We start from the raw sequence: 21,390 nt of genomic DNA on the forward strand, positions 1-21,390 counted from the left end.
AAAAAAACGCAATACTCCAGATAATAAAATAATCAGAGAACAGTATTCCCACTGTTATACACTCCATTATGAGCTGTGCAATCATTATTTTGAATTCTGCAATAAATCATATTAAATAGGATATATAATGGCTAACCATATAAAATGGTCCGAAATTGCAATGTAGGGTATCTGATGATATCACTGGACCCTCGGCCTCATGATTTGGAAATAACATGAGAAACGTAAAGTGGTAATATAGAACCACTTTATGTTATTTCTTATATATTTTCATACATATTTTGAAGCAGGTAGCTTGAAAAAATGTGCTTTTTAGCCAGGGAAATGCTTATTGTAAAACATCGACCTAAAGACTGTGCTTTAATATTGTTTATTATTGTTTGCAGTTAAAATAACAAATGGTAATTTTAACAATGTACACCTTTAGAAAAAAACACCTTTTGATTAAAAAGCCATTGTGTCTGTAGAGGAGACTGATTGTTAAAGTTGTTCTCTTCAGGTGCAGATACAGTGAACACTAATACGGATCATAACATTTAGATTTTGGTTACTTTTCATGAAAAGATTGTTGAGAAATTAACAGATAGTGATTATTGTAATTATGTGATTGTTTGGCTGCGGCATGTACTGTATAACTATGGCGTAACCCAAGATGAGGGAGGCCCTCAGCAGAATGTTTGGAGTGGCGACTGCGACTTCATAATGTCATAGGTATTCATAGTCCTTGAGCTGAATGGAGGTCCGCCCTCCTCCTGCACCACAGTGACTGCAGAAGTCTGAGATGAACCACTGACACATAACTATTGATTTAGCCTAAGTCTCATTACGGCACCTACCCAACAGAGCCTCCCACGCTACACTCTTTACAGCTGCTGTTGACGCTCCCACCAATAAAAAACGAATCACTAAACTGTATAGGGCAATACGGGATGAGAGACCTGACAGCCCAAACAGTAGCCTGGAGAGATGGAATGATAAACTGAACTACCTGATATCCATGTCAGATTGGAAACATATATGTAGCTTAACTGGTAAACTCACCTCAAAAATGGAAATGTATGCATCACACACTTTAAATATATACACCAGGTATATCATACACCTGTGAGGCTCCATCGATATGGATTACGGGGCTCAGACAGGTGCAGGAGATGCGGTCAACCGGAAGCTGACTTTTTACACCTTGCTTGGGAATGTGAAAAGCGGTCTGTTATTGGAATGATGTGGTGCGTGTTATTACAGAAATGTCTTGATTGGAATTACATTGCATTCCCTTAGTGTGCTTACTATGTTGTGTTCCGCATGTAAAAGAGGTAATAGGTCGATTTATACGTGTAGCGCTGCTGATGGCCAAACGCAGAATGGCCATAACATGGGGGGGAAGAGGTCACCGAAAACTGAACACTGGATTAAAGATCTTGTTTACTGTAAGGACATTCATTTTGGAATTGTATGGAGAGGAACTGCTAGCATCTTCCAAACCAAAGGTAACCTGGGAGCCACTGTGGCAATTCCTACATAGACAGGCAATAGCGGACACACAGGACAAAATGGGTGGGGAGTGATATAGTCTAAGTATCTGGCACAATACTGGTGTATCGGAATAGCAGAGACAACATAGTACCTATATCCTGTAAGCCGACTGAACATTCGAAATTGATTCATCTCATTATTGTTATGATTTTGATTGTTATGATTTATTTGTTTTTGGGTGGGTAAATGAGCATTTCACCTTGCATCGTGGTATGGTTGTGTATACTTTTTTGAAATGCAATAAAAACAAAAAACAAAAACAACAAAAAAACCTATTGATTTACCATACTTGCAAATTAAATGCTTAAATGTTTGCTCATTCATTTCACTCTTTTCAAAATACACAAATTGTTATCATAGCAGCTCATGTTTCCATCATCTGTGTACCAAAAGTTTGAGTAGTAGAAATACTAGACAAGGAATTACTGAATGTGATTGGCATATACACCCCATTTGTGGGTGTAGAAACAGAAAAGGCATTTTATCTTGTTTCTTCTTTTTTTAACTTCTTAGTCTGCAGTCTGATGGTGCCTGGCTGTGAGTGTGCTGAGAGCCACCAGAAATGTTAAGCTTGTCAGCAATATAAGTGGGGGTGCTGGTTGTCATGAGTTTGTAAATGATGCAGCTGGTTTTGAAGATGGTGCGATCTGGCAAGGGGAGCCAATGGAGTTCCATCAGGATGGGGACAATGTGACCAATTTCTGCAGGCCCTGAATGAGATGTGCTATGGCATGTAGGATGCCCCAAAGCAGTACCAGTCAGGAGTGTGTGATGTCATGGAGTAGGACATTAACACCATTCAGATGTGAGAGTACAAGAGCTTGAACAACACTTCTGAAGTAGCTTTCTGAAATAAAGTCCGTCTTTGTGTTTTTTGGTGATGTGTTCCTTGAGAGAGAGCTTGGTGCCCAGGGTGAATCCTAGTGATTTGCTATTTAGTGAGAGTTAGAGTTAGAACCCATACAGTTTCATGTCATTGAGCCATATTTGTATGGTATCCTGATGGTTGTTCTTGGGACAGAATAGGAAGACTGTCTTGATTGGGTTGAGCTTCAGGTAGGCACTAGACATTCAGGTCTGAATGATGTGTAAGCAATGTTTGAGGTGCTGGATGCCTGAAGCAGAGGAGATTTTCAAGCAGAGTTGTGTATCATCAGCATATTAGGGAATCTGGATTCTATTATTTGTGAGTGGCGTGCCAAGCAACTCCATGTAAAGGTTGAAGATGACAGGAGACAGATGGTTGACTCCTCATGTGAAAAGAATCTTTTGAGGTCTGGAGGTGCTCAGTGAATATATCTACTCACCAACTATGGTGCAGAGTGAAATAAGCCTATGACTAAAAGTAAAATCATTCTGATATGCAGAAAGAAATGAAATAACTCAAAAGGCAGAAAATCCAGTAGTACAGTGTTAAGGCCATAGCACATCGGTATTTCTGGTAGAAAACAAAATATATGTAGTTGAGCCACATAAATGGTTTTATATTGAAACTAAAAGTGAGCTAAAAGCTTAATGAGTTATTTGCAGTTTTTGTGCAAACTATTATCTCTTGCAGTACCACTGCGAACAATGACAAATAAATCACATAGTACTTACATGAAGTACTGACCACTTTACTGCTAACAAATACACACACTCCTCGCACAAATTTGTTATGACTTTTTGATAAGTCTGTCAACAAATGTAATTACAGCTGACACCCACATCTTTAGAAAGCTATGAAAATTCTCTGCTCATGAGCCATCTTCTTTATTTATATAGTTTAATTTAGGGCATGAAATGGTACACAGGTGTGCTGAAATTCAGGTTTGCCAGCCAGCAACTGTACAATGCTGAAACCTTGCAAAGTTGATTTCACTAGTAACAGGAGGCTTCACCCTCACTAACCTATCTGCTCAGGTGAAATCCTTTTCATTCAACACAGCAGAACCCCAACAATAAATCAGTGCTTGCACCTGTGCACCTACACTAGCCTTCACCTAATTATATAGCTCTTGGACCTTCCTTGGAAAAGTAATAGAGAAACGACAGGAATGACAGAAGGAGGAAGGTAGGAAGGAAAGGAGGTCTTGAATAGTGACTAGTAACAGGAAGGAGGAGAAAAGAAAATGAAGGAGGGAAGGGAGTGAGGAAAGAGGTGAGGTTTAAGTCGGTGTGTTCTAACTGTCATGGAGGTGATAAAACCACACATTCATTACTGAGAAACATAACAGTCATATTTCGGGTATGAGACGCTGTTGATGTTGCATCTTGCTTGAATATATGGCGTTACAACGCAAACAATTACAATGCATACATTTACAATGCAGGTTTGACAAAGCAACTTATCATTATATCACATGATTTTACAACGCATGCCATTACAACACATTTTTTAAAACTACCATTACAACCCATTCCATTACAACACATACCATTACAATGCATACCATTACAACACTTTTTTTTAGGGTAAGTGTTGGATAGTGTAGGGGTAAAAACGTTACTATTCCCACTCCAGTGAGTGCAACAGTAGGGAAAGTGTTGGATAGTGTAGGGGTAACAATTACTATTCCCATGTACCCCAAAACCCATACCCACCCTAAAACTGAATAATCTCCATTACTTACTGTATAATGTGTTGTAATGGCATGGGCTGTCATGGTATGTAATGGTATGTGTTGTAATGGCATGCGTTGTAATAGCATGTGTTGTAGAGACATGCGTTGTAATGGCATGCAATATAAAGGTAGTGCGTTGCAATGAATGCGTTGTAATGAATGTTTCCCATCTTGCTTTGGTCTGCGGGCTCTTCCTCCCTAATGGACGGCTTGATCTGTGAATCTCCTAAATTAAAGTACTACAAAATCACCTTTTGGGAAAATAAATTGGCAAAAAATGTTAGCCACTGTTAAAAAATACTGTTAAAAAAAACTTTAAAAATAGACCACAGAGTTGGACAATAGCTCCAAAATTATGACAATAATTACACTGCATATGAAATAAAGTTATAGCTCAAAGACGCAACACCTTTAAAAATATTGCATTGAGAAATAAAAGAGTTAGATTTCAATTTAAATTCAAAATACAGGGCAACCCAATTGGCTCCACAGTGAAACACCAAGTTTATAAATCTGGCTAGATATTGTATTTATTACAAATTTAAAATCAGCATAATATTAATCAATGTCAAGAACATAGAATAGCAATACAAAATTATCAATGTACTTTCAGCTCTACAAACAAACTTAAATCTCAATAGTAAGTGACCAACAAGAAACTAAGTAGCGATGGTACAAAACAACAAGAACATAGCAGAATGAGAAGATTGGAAAGTATGATCTTCCTGTCTATGATGCATGAAGATTTCTAAATCTTCAATTAAACTACACTATAAAGTGCTAAACTAGGCTTCGATTAGATCCAAAGGATAAAGAGAAAAGGTGTCAACATGAAACTTCAGTTGATGTTTCCAAAATTAAGTATTGTATAGCATGAAGCCATGCATCTAGAATAAAACATAGAAACTTAAGGCCCAGAGGTCTTAACCTCTCCTCTCCTAAGAAGTCTATTATATTATTTTCATGGACCGAATTATAGGCCACCTTCAAACAATACATTCTTTAGCAAGACAAAGTCATAATTCCTTCTTCTTAGATGTATGTTTCGAAAACACACCATTAACTCTTTCTAGTTTGATCCACATATCTCTACACAACCTTGATTGCATGCCTTCATGCTACACAGGCAGTAGACCTCCCCTATGGTTGTATTTTCTTTCACCCTTGACTTCCTTTTCACTACTGTAGCAGTTCCACAAAAGGAGCCTTCTTTTCATTCAATTGGTCATCGTTCCAGTCATAGTGAGAGGGGTGAAATACAATCAATCCGAGAAAACATTCACATTGAGGTTTAAACATTGCAAAACCCAAGTGCTTAATGCCTTTGGTCAAGTTAACTAATGAAGAACTTCAATAGACATTATAACTAAATAAATGCTAATACACGAACAGTCACGTTATAACAGTAAATCCACTTCTCATGTATACATATTCCATTACATAGCAAAGGCAAAACATTTTCTTATAAATGCATATAAGCTATAACTCGTTATTACTAAAAACAAAGCATTAGCAAACACACATGTATAAATGTCGTGATTACATAGCACATGCACTTTGTATGTGGCCTTTAAGTGCACTTTCCTCTTGCAGGTTACATTATATCTAGGGCTCCCGGTTTTATGGATTTATTTTGTTGCCATTTCCGTCTGTATTGACCAATGTTTATTTTTGGGGCATTTTATCTGTATTTATCCACATTTATTTTTGCCACACGCAGAAGGCAAGGCTGCAGCTAGTATTTTTCCACATTTATTTAAATTGACAATGCACACATGCATTTGGTTGTTATTGGTCAACACAATACATACATCGGAAAACTTTGCCATTCGCAGAATGTCCCAATATGCTTCAAAGTGCTATCACAACCATTTGTCACAGAGCCTTGCAGATTATGTTATCAGCACAGAGTGCTACATCCTCTCCCCCACTGAACACCATCCTGCCCCACTAAGAGAAACTCACACTCCCTTCAGCTACAACCCAATTGTGCCCTGCTATAAACACCTAGAGGCAACTCTATTCAAACTATGCACTAGAGAAGAGTCATTTGCTGCCTGAAAAAAGTAACAACATTCCGGCAAAATTAAACCCTCATAGGGAATACAGCTTAAAGCTTTTACACTCATTATTCAGAAAGCTAAGGAAAAGAAAAGTAGTGCTTGACTGGCAAACTATGAAAGGTGGCGCTATTGTGTTTGGGTATAAAAAAACATCTGGCCACTTTGCAACTACTCTGTCTTGTTGTATTTAGTTATGTATTTATTGTTCGTATTTTAAAACCTTTTTCTCTCCTCCTGAGGCCGCGTTTTGGATAGGAAATTGTCAGAAAAAGACTTTTGTGAGAAAAGTATTCTCTTTTTTTGGATCCATTTCACTGGGGAACGAATTACAGAAAGGAGAGGAAAGAACGGTCACGGTTTTCGGCAAGGGAGTAGGAGCGCGACAAAGAGAGGGAGGAAGAGGAAGAAAGAGGGGGGCAGCAGAATTGGACACTGTCCTTGTCTTGTCCGGGCAAGAAGGAAGAGACAATATTAGTTATGGCCCTTGCAGTCCGGTCACAAACTCTGCAAATACTCTGTTCTGAGTCTCTCTTATACCCTCTTCCCTTTGTGTGTCTGACTGAGCCCTGCCTTCCAGCGCAGCCCGGGCTGAAAATACAAGGATTGGGTTTCTTCTCTCCGCTGCCCCACTCCCCCTGTCCACCCCAGGCATGTCTGCGAGAGAGTGAGAGTGCAGCCCGAGCCAAGGGAAGGGAGGGGGCTGAGAGAGTAATTCACCTCATGGAGGTGGGGTGCTGAGAACAATGCAGGCCTACTGGCGCTGGCAACCGCAGATCATCCGGGAGCTCAGGGCACTCCATCTCCTGCCACGACCCCCCATTGTGCAGGCATCTACTCAGCGCGAAAACAATGAACAGGAGTAGCAGGCATTGTGAGTGTGAGATGGAGGGAGGGGGCTGCACACAACACAATCCGACAAGCTGAATGGGACAAACAACAGCAGCGCCAGAGTGAATTATTTAGAAGTGGCCCCTGTGATTACACTCAAATCTATGTGCCTCTGGCTCAGCTCTATGTCTATGATGCATGAAGATTTCTAAATCTTCAATTAAACTACACTATAAAGTGCTAAACTAGGCTTCGATTAGATCCAAAGGATAAAGAGAAAAGGTGTCAACATGAAACTTCAGTGGATGTTTCCAAAATAAAGTATTGTATAGCATGAAGCCATCCATCTAGAATAAAACATAGAAACTTAAGGCCCAGAGGTCTTAACCTCTCCTCTCCTAAGAAGTCTATTATATTATTTTCATGGACCGAATTATAGGCCACCTTCAAACAATACATTCTTTAGCAAGACAAAGTCATAATTCCTTCTTCTTAGATGTATGTTTCGAAAACACACCATTAACTCTTTCTAGTTTGATCCACATATCTCTACACAACCTTGAATTCATGCCTTCCTGCCACACAGGCAGTAGACCTCCCCTATGGTTGTATTTTCTTTCACCCTTGACTTCCTTTTCACTACCGTAGCAGTTCCACAAAAGGAGCCTTCTTTTCATTCAATAGGTAATTGTTCCAGTCATAGGGAGAGGGGTGAAAAACAATCCATCCGAGAAAACATTCACATTGAGGTTTAAACATTGCAAAACCCAAGTGCTTAATGCCTTTGGTCAAGTTAACTAATGAAGAACTTCAATACACATTATAACTAAATAAATGCTAATACACGAACAGTCACGTTATAATAGTAAATCCTCTTCTCACGTATACATATTCCATTACATAGCAAAGGCAAAACATTTTCTTATAAATACATATAAGCTATAACTCGTTATTACAAAAAACAAAGCATTAGCAAACACACATGTATAAATGTCGTGATTACATAGCACATGTATGTGGCCTTTAAGTGCACTTTCCTCTTGCAGGTTACATTATATCTAGGGCTCCCGGTTTTATGGATTTTTTTTGTTGCCATTTCCGTCTGTATTGACCCATATTTATTTTTGGGGCATTTTATCTGTATTTATCCACATTTATTTTTGCCACACGCATAAGGCAACGCTGTAGCTAGTATTTTTCCACATTTATTTAAATTGACAATGCACACATGCATTTGGTTGCTATTGGTCAACACAATACATCCATCGGAAAACTTTGCCATTCGCAGAATGTCCCAAATATGCTTCAAAGTGCTACCACAAGCTATTTGTCTCAGAGCCTTGGACATTCTGTCATCAGCACAGAGTGCTACATCCTCTCCCACTGAACACCATCCTGCCCCACTGAGAGAAACTCACACTCCCTTCAGCTACAACCCAATTGTGCCCTGCTATAAACACCTAGAAGCAACTCAATTCAAACTATGCACTAGAGAAGAGTAATTTGCTGCCTGAAAAAAGTAACAACAATCTGGCAAAATTAAACACTCATAGGGAATGCAACTTAAAGCTTTTACACTCATTATTCAGAAAGCTAAGGACATGAAAAGAAAAGTAGTCCTTGACTGGCAAACTCTGTGAGGTGGCGCTATTGTGTTTGGGTATAAACAAAAACATCTGGCCACTTTGCGACTACTCTGTCCTGTTGTATTTAGTTATGTATTTATTGTTCTTATTTTCAAACTTTTTGCTCTCCTCCTGAGGCCGCGTTTTGGATAGAAAATTGTCAGAAAAAGACTTTTGTGAGAAAAGTGTCCTCTTTTTTTGGATCCATTTCACTGGGGAACGAATTACAGAAAGGAGAGGAAAGAACAGTCACGGTTTTCGGCAAGTGAGGAGGAGCGCGACAAAGAGAGGGAGGAAAAGGAAGAAATAGGAGGGGCAGCAGAATTGGACACTGTCCTTGTCTTGTCCGGGCAAGAAGGAAGAGACAATAATGGTTATGGCCAATGCAGTCCGGTCACAAACTCTGCAAGTACTCTGTTTCTGAGTCTCTCTTATACCCTCTTCCCTTTGCGTGTCTGACTGAGCCCTGCCTTCCAGCGCAGCCCGGGCTGAAAATACAAGGATTGGGTTTCTTCTCTCCGCTGCCCCACTCCCCCTGTCCACCCCAGGTGTGTCTGCAAGAGAGTGAGAGCGCAGCCCGAGCCAAGGGAAGGGAGGGGGCTGAGAGAGTGATTCACCTCACGGAGGTGGGGTGCTGAGAACAATGCAGGCCTACTGGCGCTGGCAACCGCAGATCATCCGGAAGCTCAGGGCACTCCACCTCCTGCCACGACCCCCATTGTGCAGGCACTTACTGAGCATGAAAACAATGAACAGGAGTAGCAGGCATTGTGAGTGTGAGACGGAGGGAGGGGGGCTGCTCACAACACAATCTGACAAGCTGAACGGGACAAACAACAGCAGCGCCAGAGTGAATTATTTAGAAGTGGCCCCTGTGATTACACTCAAATCTATGTGCCCCTGGCTCAGCTCTATGCGCTACCTATTGCTACATAGAGAAGGGGGTGGTGCTGCATAGATTACTGGGCTTGTGTTATTTCAGCTGGCCGATCTGTGTTGGGTCTGTGGACTCTCAAATTTCCAGCAAAACTGAAGCTGGTGTTTTGCGTTTCTGAAGGCAGCCACAGCCCTAGAATCAGCCAGAGGGTGTGGCAAGGCAACTCTGCTGAAGCATAGCAGCATGGCAAAATGTGCTAGTATTTTCCCGTTTTTACATATAAATACAGTCAAAGGAAAACTTGTTTTCCGTCTGTATTTATCTGTATAAATCTGTTTAAACTGAAAACCGGGAGCCCTAATTATATCTCATGAATACATAAGGCAAAAATATACATACAATAATAATGAGGGTATAGACAATGTTATGCTGCTTCAAAGATGAAAGAGTCCAACATTACTTTACAGAGGAGCGAAAAATTTAAATGTTTTTAAACCTGGATGGGTCAATTGTTATATGTGTCAAACGATATCAATAGTTTATGTGGGGTTGCTGCTAATGACCAGTCTCCACAACCCTCTCCTGTCTTCTTTCCATAGCCCCTGTTGGAGAATTGTGGGGGATTATGTTTTGGGCACCATCAACAATGTATAAGGTTTATTTTCACACTTGATTCTACATATATGAACTGAATTAATACAATTATTTGTTAAACAAACTTACTAGGATGTATAGAAATGTGTCTATCAATGTCTTTCAGTTAGGCCACATTTTTGTTTAAAACACCATCTTGAACAAGATGGAAGTAATCTCTGTCACTCACTCGTGCTTCTCCTCCTGCGAACATCCTCTCTCTTCAGGCCCTGTCGAACTGAAGTCATAACAGTTTATTTTCAATGTCCATATTACTTTGTTCCCTGTGAATCTTCAATGCTGAGGACATATAATTGTTACAATGTAGGTATATTGTCTGTCTCTTTACTGGACTTACTAATTCGAAGAAAGTCTTATTGTTAAATGTAACATATTTATTCGAACATCTGCAGATGTCTTTAGCATGGAGGGTGTTCTTAGGTGTTACGGTAATACCATTTATTTTCAGTGTGTTCTGATGGTGTGAAGAAATGATGAATGTACTCACACCACAACGAATGTGAAAAAACTCTAATTTTCTATATAAGAATTGTGTATCAATTTATCAATTGTGTGGATCAGATCAATTTTGAGGGTGAGCCAGAAGATTGTCCTATTTTACAAGGGATACTATCCAATTACTTACCAAATTTGCTGGCCATTGAGACTTAGAATATGTTGTGTCTTTAGCTTAGCCTGTGTAACTTTGCATCTGCCTGTCTTTATGGCTTTCACTCTGCAGCACTCATTTTGAACTTTTGAAATGTTTATTGATTTATTGGGTCCATTCAATCCGTCTCCCAAAAACTCTTTAATTATATTACTCTGTTTATTTGATGTCCGCGAAGGTGTGTTAACGCTGCGACTTATTACTTCATGAAACTGAGGTGTAACACTGTCTCCAATCCAGTATACTATGGGAGAATGAATTGAGGTAAATTTGGGGTTATCTAAATTGTGGGATACCATTTTCCTCCCATTGACCCCAGTTGTCCCCACTCACAGGAAATGAAAGTCTCCAATGTGTATCAGTAGGAACCAACGTTGGGAGAATGCTTTGTCTATATTACTACACCGTCATGCTAAACTGCAAAAATATTTGCACCCTAGAATGTACAGGAGCAACGCTAGCTGTTTTACCACCTTACTGTTATTCCACATCATATTTTGTGCATTTTTGGAAGAATGCAAATGCCTTCACTATGAATCAGACAGACAGTTAGCCAGGAATGGGACACGCCTCCACCTCATTTCAAGAAGCCAAGCATTCCCTTACCCAAAATAAATGAGTCAGAGAATACTGGGCCTGGTTTTCCTGTGTGCTTTTGCACACCATGTAAAACCCTCACACCAGAGAACTGCAAAGAGGGAGGTTAGTCTGCGACTTGGCCCAACCTCACCCTACCTACGGCTACAGCGCAGGGTGGATCATGCATTGCTCCCCCAACCACATCAGAGCCTGTTCTGCCAACCATACACCCTTCAGATTCTCCGCCTGGGCCCTCTGTGGCACCCAAATCAAACTACCACCTGCCCAAGGATAGCCAATGCAAACAGAGGATAAATGGGTTGTCCTTATTCTGGTAACATTGTCTCGTAATGTTCAGATATTGAAAGGGAAATCCGGTCTGCAATGGGTAATTGTTGCTCAAGTACCTCCCAATTATACACCTGCCATACTTGTAATAAGGCACTTAAAGTTTATTTTTTCTGCATCTACATATCACATACAAGGTCTGCATGGGAATGAGAATAACCCCTAGCTTTTCAGTCTAAGTCTCAAAACATTTTCATTCTGCACCAATATAATATTTTATATGTTACCGTTGAAGACATTTAATCACGGCAAATTAACACATGACATGTAATGAGGTGATACTTTTCTGTAGTTAGCTCATAAGCAAACTGCATTTGTTCTGCACCATTTCAGTCATTGTAACAATTATGCGGCCAATAACGCAACGCTCCAGGAACACGCAGTAAAGGTACATTGAGCTCCCTTGATAGACTCGGGTAATAACCTGTTCTGAACCACGTATTCAGCTGTATGCAAATTGTTTTATGGCATCATATTGTAATGGCAGAATCTGCCATTTTTTCTAAATGAAATTATGTGTATTACTATTGAATCTGTAAGATTTAATTTTGAATGTAGTCTTTTCTTAAGGCAGAAAAGCTTGAAAACTATTAACAATGTCCTAAAGAATGCTATTAAAGCATTATTGAAGGAAAAAATGAAAAAACCTGAAAAAAATGTCTTTTTCTTCTGACACTCTACGTATGTTTTATTAACAGAGAGAAAGGACACCAGGATCAGCTTACAGTGATGTAGGGTCGGTGGACTAAGGGGACATCTATCTATTCAGGTAAGATCATTATGCGGGCACAAACGCCGTCAAATTTCATGCCTACAATTTTGAGTAAACTTTGTATATTACTGAGAAAGGAATTGTAGCCTTTAAGGTTGGATAAATGTCTGCAAATGAGCGATGGTAGATCAAGTGCAGCTCATTCACCCCTCTATTGGAAGGCGCCATCAGCGGTGTCCACAAGGGAGGGCCCGCTAGGTTAACGTATCTGTCAGATGTGTTTTAATGGATTGAGGTTTGGTGACCAGCACAAGTTAGGTTTTGTTAGGATGCAGAAGATACCTTGTTTGAGGGAACATGCATTTATTTTTCGGTATGGGGCTACCTTTCAGTCTAGCTAGGGGTCAAATGGGAGGGGGCAGCTGCGGCCGGTAGTGGCAGGATGGGAGGGGGTTGAAGTCGACAGACGCCGGAATTGGTATAGTTAAATAAATAAATAATGCCTATTCTGCCGTCTTCCCCCCTGCCGCACCCAGCCCCGCCCACCGCGTTTACCTGTGCCAGCCGCCGCTGGGAGGGGGATCAGGTAGAATCACATTACCATATCAGTATATGCGAACCTGAGTGCCATTTGTGGTGTGGATTCTTTGGATCTCATGGAACTGTTTTTTTTTTTTTACTTTGCACCCAGAATTCGTATTTTATTGTGGCATTCCCCCACCAGAATTATCGTCCTGATCAAGTTAAAGACATCGTATTTGTTAATAACTTAATTGCAACATTAGAAGTGTATCTCAACATGTTTTGCCTGTTTCTGAGATATTAATTGAGCATGAATTCCACCAGTTTTAAGGCAGTGGAATTGAGCCTGTATTTTATTTTTCGTTTATCCTAGTAGGGGTAAAACTTGAAATTCCTTTTCAATCGGAAACAGGAGTTTACTGCCAGAATACAATTTCTGTTTCTCTTGTAACCCGACACATAGTCTGCCCACGAGTTAAAGAGCCTTCCCAGTTTGGAGAAGTGTATGTACTATAATTTCAGATGAAAAGGTACAAACTAAACTGCCCGAAAGACAACACTAGAGTCTGGTGAGTTGGCAGAGTGTTTTAGAAAATGTAAAAATAACCAGTGAGTAGAGGAGTAACATGGACTTGCCCAAATCCATGATTCTTTTTTCTGTTCTGTGAAATGGGAAACGATTGCCGTAGCTGAGTGAAGGCCAATAGATATTGTGAAACCCAATGATTTTGGAAGAATTGTTGGTGATTTTGATTGCCATTACCTCAAAAGCAGAATTTGAGGAAGCAACAGAGCATTGTCAGAGTTTTAATATGGATTAGCGCTTTCCATGCACAAAAACAATCTCCCCACAACGCAGGCATCCTTGCACCATGGAGCAAGGGGGACTGCGCCAAAGCATGGCTGCAGTTTGTGTGCCAGCGCAGGGGAGAGCACAGGAATGCGACATATTATTTTAAATATGTTGCATTCATGTGCTTCGGAAGTGCCGCCGCATGGCACAGCCAAAGGGCTAGCTGTGCCACGCTGCGGCACTTCCTTGTAGACCTGCCCCAGTGTCTGTAAGTATGATAATTCGAAACTGGCTACCTAAAATAACTCACACCATTGCCAGGCACACCTGCCGTTTCTAAGAAGGAGAGTCTCTAGATCATCATGGTTGGATTTGACTCTTTTGAACCCTTATTATGGGTCTTCTTCTTTTAATAATCTTGAATTTTATTGTGAATACATTAGAAATCTTGGATAATTTCACCTAACATATATAGCCCTGATGAAGTTCCTTTGATGAGAACAAAACGCGTTGGCTGATGCCTAATCGCTTGTTTTACTAAGAAGAATAAAAGAAACCCCAAGGACTTGTTTAACAGAGTGTGACATCTTTCCTGGTGCACCTTCCATGATCTAAAACCTTCTTGTCTGGATTCCAGTGAAGCCCAACTGCTGCGGGGTTCGGAGGTGGATTGCATAGGACTCTTACAATTGTGCAACAGGTCATTGATGTGCTGAACCTGTGGTCAGCAGTGGTTTAGAGTTTTTTGTATTACCTAAAATAACTGTCCACATGAAATATCACCAATAAGTTTCCATAGTGCCTACAGATATGTGTAAATTTCAGTTGGACCAGGAGCATTATGGAGAGATGAACCAACAGTGAGTGACTTAAATGCTTGCTGTTGACAATTAATCTGACCTGCAGGTTACTAGTTTAAATCAAGGTAACTCAGGCTTCCATTTTCCCATGACAGGTCAAAAAAAATCATGCAATAAAGACCTAATAACACCTTGTTATTTAAAACGTTTGGAAAAGGCAGAAGTGCACTGAGGAGTGCGGTATCAAAACAAGTTATTATTATTATACATTTGGTAGCTATGGCAACAGTGACGTCTTTAGTTCGATTCTCAGGTCATCCTTGCCTTTTACTGTTTTTCTCAGAGCGTTTTCCTAATTCAACTCTAATGAGTCATAGTTTAGGACAATGTTTCTAGTGATATGAAGAACGACATAAAGAGAGTTTAGATTATTAGGAGAGGCAACATTTGGCCTCTTTATAAAAAAACAAGTTTATTTTGTTACTGTAGATGTATTTGTGTGTTAGTAAGATCATTGTTGATGATTCCTTGAGTGCTGCTCAAGAAGGTGAGAGATAGAGGCAATCGCGTTCTCTGCTCTCTCCATTTCTCTGCTTCAGGGCCAGACTGGCCATTGCGGGCACAGTGCAATCCCCCGGTACGCCGCACGGGTGGGGGCCAGTTTTGGGCCCCTGGGGACTGTTTTCGTTACAGGGCCGTTTTTGCAGCATAGCTGCAAAATCGTCCCTGTACCAAAATCAGCCGAAAACCGGCCCTGGCAAAGAGCTCGGCGGCACCTCCAACCCCGCCCCGAGTGGGGAGAGGGGCCGGCCGAGTACTTTGCCAGGGCAGAGGTTCCCAGTCCGGCCCAGCTCTGCTTCACACAAAGTGCCCTTCCTCATTAGTGCAGGTTTGAGGGCTTGAGCCCCACCAGTAATTTGTATTAGGTACTCAAGAATTAGGCCAGAATATTTCTCATTATTTACCAGCCATACCTGCGTGAAACTAGCTTGAGTCTCAGGGATTGCCCAGCTCCTGCTTTCATAAAGAAAAGCTGCGAAATTAAGTGACCCACATATTTAAATGCTGCAGAGAAGCTTATTTCCCCATTGTTTTAAAATGTTGTTGTTTGGATGTCAACCACCTCTTCCCATTTGGCAAATATGCAAGTGATTTTTAATTAATAAAATAACTTTTAAATGTTTTCTTTTCAAATAATATTTGTGATTACTTTTTCTTGTTTGTTTTATATGTTGCTTACATTGTTTGAAGGGCTCTTTAGGACACTAGTGAAAACATAATATGATCACAGACCTGTGGGATACCTGGTTGTAGTTTATATTTAAAAATATAAATTTCAAATCATATACACACATGCAAATATATTATATTTATTGCAAAGCTTTTACCTATACTATGTAAAGGATAATATGTTATGCTTGTGACAACCCATCAAGTGACATTAGTGTACGTTGGTTATACTAATAATTCTCCTCACCTATTTCTTTTGAGTAATTATCATTTTCTGAGTTCGAAGAAGGGCAGCTTGAATGCCCAGTTGTGATTGGTTGATCAGTGTCAGTCAGCACGGATTGGGGGTGTGGGGGAAAGGGGGACAGGGGAAGCGGGTGTAAAAAAAAGAGAAAGAAAAAACTTACATTCTGTCTGCTTCTTCGCAGCGTCTATCCTCCATAGTTCCTAGCTCTGGCCGGAACAGGAAGCACATGCAGGTGCACATAGCCAATCACAACATTGCAATGCAGCATTGTGATTGATCTGAGCGCCGTGGCTCAGTGCTCAGACTAGCAGTGGGAGCCTGGGCATGTTCTCGACCTAGTCTGAAATACTATTGAGTGGAGAACAACAAAGTGCACATGAATGTTTGGCCGGCCCGAGACGGCCGGCCAAACATTCATGCGCACACACATATTGTGTCCACCACTCCTCCCTCTGCTCTGAGAGCAGAGCAGCCCTGCCCCACAAAGGTGCCACAGCAGGAACAAATAAAATGATAATAACGTTAAGTTATTATCATTTTATTTTTCCTTTATTTCACTGTTAAAAAGCAGTGGGGCGATGCTTCTCCACCCTAGCGGAGGAGCCACCACAGAGGTTGGTGCTATACAAAATTAACAAGTGACTGCATTTTATATGGTTCTCCGGTTAGGGAGGTGGAGGGGTTAAAGCATTTCCAGGTCTTTGTCCAGGCCGTCATCATGTGAGTAGGGTTTGGGACAAGCTTAGGACCTCGCCTTGATGGAGCTGGTAATTTGACCTGAGTCCCACCAATAATTTGATGAACCTGGCTTCCACGCCCACTGGTGCCTGATACCACCTTCAATGAAATAACTATAGCATGTTTTGTGTGAATCCATCCATCTTCACTTTAGCTGCAGTTTCCTGCTGCTAAAGCGCCGATAATTGTATCGCCGCTCTTGATAATATGCCCCCATGTTTCTACTTTCTAACTACTCTCGAGCCATACATGTGACCAGGGACATTCATCATGACTGGTGTGTGTCCCTCCTTGCACCTTGTTAAGTCTTACTCTATGGATTCAGTGATGGCAAAAGAGGAGAGGAAGTAAAACACCTGAATTTATCCTGCTGTAAATGGTTGCTAAACCTATAATGTGGAAAAACTAAATATCAAGTTATTAATTGTACATTGCTCCCAACATAGGGACAATGTCAGACTCATCTCATATACTCCTAGAGTCTCTAGCCTGATCCATCCACATTATTATTTGTTCACACATACTCTGTGCATTTCTGTACAGTATGTGTGGTTAGTCACGCCTCTAGCAGGCAATTAGGGCATGGGAAAAAAGTACAACCTCCCACTTACTGCCACTGCATGCCGTCAGAACTTATTTGGCAGTAAAGGGATTGTTATATAACATACCAAGACTGTAAGTGTACTTTTTATGTAAACTTCCCCAGTGAGAGCAATCGCTTGTTTGTTATCTCCCTACTCAGGAGCCCTTATGTCCTGACTCTAGCTACACTGACACCTTTGCTTACGTAGAACTGTGGGCTAACATCACTTTAGAAATTGGGCTTCCTAAAATATACGCAGTCATAATTGACAATACCAGTTTTTACTTTAGTGTTTCTATCGTTTTTCGACCAGGGGCCCATACATTTCAGTGAATAAAGATTGGTGAATCATAAAATATGTTATATTTCATTACACATACTGCCATATCAAAGCAGCAAATACGACGAACACTTTGTGGCTGGCACTGGCACTTATTGTTGGGGCACCTTTGTGGGAAAACGGAGGCTCGTATGTTGTGGTTTACCATTGACAAATGTGTGACTACAGGAAGATGCCCCATCCTCACTCCCTTGAGGTCGTTTTTCCCTAATTGTAAGGAAACGCAAATGATTTACTTCTTAAACCAGAGAGTATTTGTGTGCATGAGTGTAATTTCACCTCTTTGATCCCTACCCTTTCGTACTATATATTGTTAGGTAAGGCACACATAGCCAGGCATCTCTGTTAGTCCTAGATTCCAAGGGTAAGCTAGGAGCATTACAAGATTGTCACTCCAAAGCCATTGTAAATTAGATCCTCGGTGTTATGTTATAAAATGAAAGCAGTGGAAACCAGAGTTGACAATGTATGCATCTGACATTTGCCATTGAGTGTTTACACCACAAATAAATGTCATGCGTTAACATTAAACTCTTTGAATATGTTTAACAACTACTCCAGATTCTACAGATTGCATATTGTTTGAAAACAACGGTGAACCCCCAGGAGCCAGCAAAACTGTTTAAAAATGTGAAATCATGCAAAAGGTTGTTCTTATTGATGAGAGACTACAGTGCCTGACAACATGTGGGATGAGATGGCAGCAAAAGATGCAAGAGAGTGCACAAGCAAATATAAGCCTAATATCAAAATCATTTAAGATGTGAAGGCTGAACCTACAGTTTCAGAGGTGCCACAGTTAGGGATTGTGAATTATAATGAAGACACAACAGTAACGAATCAAAACACGAGACGACATTAGCAGTTGAGAAACAGAATCCAAATGTCCCACTAAGATAATCAGAAGCACAGGAAGCCAGACATTGCAAATATTGTGCAGTCAGTGACAGTGCAGGAGTAAAGTGCACCAGCCTGTGTTTGCAGCCACGGCCCGTGGAGGGAGATCCATGGGGCAGACAGGCGCGGAGGGGGAGGGACAGGCTGGGGGGTGATGAACACACGAATATGGATGATTACAGGTAAGTAAACAATTACATTAATAAAACGAATTTCGTAGCGCGCCCTGCATCTCATTTTGCAATGCAGGCCACGGAACGAAATTCGTTTTATTAATTTAATTGTTTACTTACCTGCAATCATCCATATTCCGGTGTTTACAACCCCCCACCCCGCCCCTCCCCCACCCCACCTGTCTGCCCCATGGAACTCCCTCCACGGGCTGCGGCTGTGTGTTTGAGATCCATTTGGGCAGATTTATGTTGCCTGACACATCTCTGCAAATCAGCAGAGATGCGCCAGGAAAGATACGGCAGGCAAGTTTATCCTTGAGCCACCCATGATGCGCCGCATTTACAATGCGGCGCACCATGGCGCAGGAATAAACAGATGCGTGTCGCATCTAGGGAGTGAAGTTGGCGCAGTGCTTAAGTTGTGTTGCATGCGGCACACAACTCCAGCACTTTTCCAACTTACCCTATCTGTTAACGTGGTGCCTCAAGCCTTACGCCTGCTTCAAGCAGGCACAGGGTTTTGACGCATCAGCGTTAGTAAAGTGGCTCAGTGAAATCTTGTAGATTTCACTGAGTCACTTTCCAGGGGCGTTGCTGCGATGGAACGCCCCCCCCCCCCCTTCGTGGAAACGCCCACATGAAACCTGACGCAGGTTTCATGTGTCGCAGGGCTTCACAACGTGACGCATCTCTCAGATGCGTCATGTTGTAAATACCCCGCACCATGGCGCATCTTTTGCGCCGCCGCTGTGTCACAAAAGTGACGCAATGGCGGCGTAAAAGAGGCGCAAGGGGCTTGTAAATCTGCCCCTATGTGTTTGTTCTTATCCACCCCACCCCTATATATGAACAGGAGAAACAACATCATGAACAATACTGTCACTGCCACCAACACAATCACCAGGTATATACCATGGAAGTTTACAATGTTCATAACTTTCCATGACATGCATGGTTTCTCTTTTTGTACATGGTCACATGTGTACAGCTAGGCAGTGAATGAAATGTCATTAAAAAGCTGTCTTTCTTTTTTAACTCAAATGAAACATTTTCTATGTAGAGTCTTCTTTTCCTCCATGTCCTCATTGAAAAAATTATATGTTTACCTTACGCTTGTCTACTGTTTCTGGAAACTTATGACTGGTTCATTTAGTAGTAAATTTAGAAGTGTTGAAAAGTGAATGAAAGGCACTGCAAATATTTGCCAAAACCCATAAAAGTATGAGTCTTGGAAGTTTACCTCATTTGTATAGACCACTTTCCTGGCTTCCCCTGGGAACCATCAAAAGATGTTACAACAGTTGAAACTGCATACTTTGTGGATAATGGGTACAAAGTGTTCCACTTTTCTGCATGCACATCTGTCTTATGCACAGAAGGGGTTTTGTAACTGGGCCCCTATATGCTCATGAATTGTGCTATTATAGAAATGAGCACTGCTATGATTTCCCACCACCCAGTTTGTGCCACCCAAAAGGCTTGCTAAGGTTTCTTTTGGATTGTCTTTGATTCCAGCACTTGAAACAGGAGATCCAACTTTTTTTCCCACCCCAACTTTTCAGATGCCTCAATACTTATAAGAATATACTGCTTAGATTGTTAGATATAACACACCAGGTTCAGAAATGGGTATGGAGTGATTCAGCATTGGTGGCCAGTGGAACCCCACGTGTGGCAGCACTACATTTTCATTCCCATCCCTCCACTCTGCCGATTCAGTAATCAGGCTGAGGATTAGAAAATCATCTCAAGATAGTTCCAGGCCTCCTTTCCTTGGTTCTTGTCTTGAAGATTCTTAGTATGATTTTGCTGTGAATCACCACTATTTAATGTTACCCTTGACCCACTACCCATTTCACTATTGGCACTACACTCTTACCTGGAGTACAATCTGCTATCTGTAGTAAAACCATGTCACTCATTATGAAAGTGCCTCCTAAGAAATTGAAAAGAAGCCTGAAAGAGCCAAGAAGTAGTAATATAAATTCATTTGGAGTTTCTTTGATTAGAATAAGGTATTACATGGCGGGTGTATAGAGAAAAATAGAAGGTACCCTGCCAAATATTTATAGAGGTCCCAGCTAGAGGATCCTACTATGATAAAGTGAGGGGGTGGTTAGCCCAGAGGCTGAGGCTGCACAGGACAAAACTAAGTCATTCCAAACAAACTCAACAACATGTTTTGAAAAAATACATATTTTTTTATTTTTCTCTTCTTAAATATATTCAAAAGACATACATGTATAAATTAAATAGTCAGTGATATTTCGCAAAACACATAGAAAAGGTTCTTTTCAGGATTAAGATCTGCCCACACTTCAAACAAACTACCACACTCATTCACACAGAGATTTTCCTAACTACGATAGAAACATTCAACTCTCATTCATCCATTCTTATAGTCCTGGCGTAGACAACAATAGATCTTAAGTAAGTTGCCTAAAACGGGGGGTTCAACCAGGAAGATGGTATTAATACGGGTCCTGATGTATTTGGAACGGGTTGCCGTATTCCTGGGACGTAGTCCCAGGAATACGGCAAATAAATATTTGGCAGGGTACCTTCTATTTTTCTCTATACAGTTGTTCTTCCCCCT

At 41.0% G+C, this 21,390-nt stretch overlaps 1 protein-coding gene across 2 annotated transcripts in view; it reads left to right on the plus strand.

Moving 5' to 3' along the window:
- The window catches only part of PLPPR1 (phospholipid phosphatase related 1), a 641,269-nt gene that overhangs the window by 191,867 nt on the left and 428,012 nt on the right, over positions 1-21,390 (plus strand). For both annotated transcript variants that reach the window (XM_086962070.1, XM_086962071.1), the window contains exon 2: positions 12,458-12,528. The gene's annotated coding sequence lies outside the window, so the exon portion shown is untranslated. The remainder of the gene's footprint in view (positions 1-12,457; positions 12,529-21,390) is intronic.

Source organism: Lissotriton vulgaris, chromosome 3_1 (genome assembly GCF_964263255.1).
Source record: "Lissotriton vulgaris chromosome 3_1, aLisVul1.2, whole genome shotgun sequence".
Taxonomy (NCBI): domain Eukaryota; kingdom Metazoa; phylum Chordata; class Amphibia; order Caudata; family Salamandridae; genus Lissotriton; species Lissotriton vulgaris.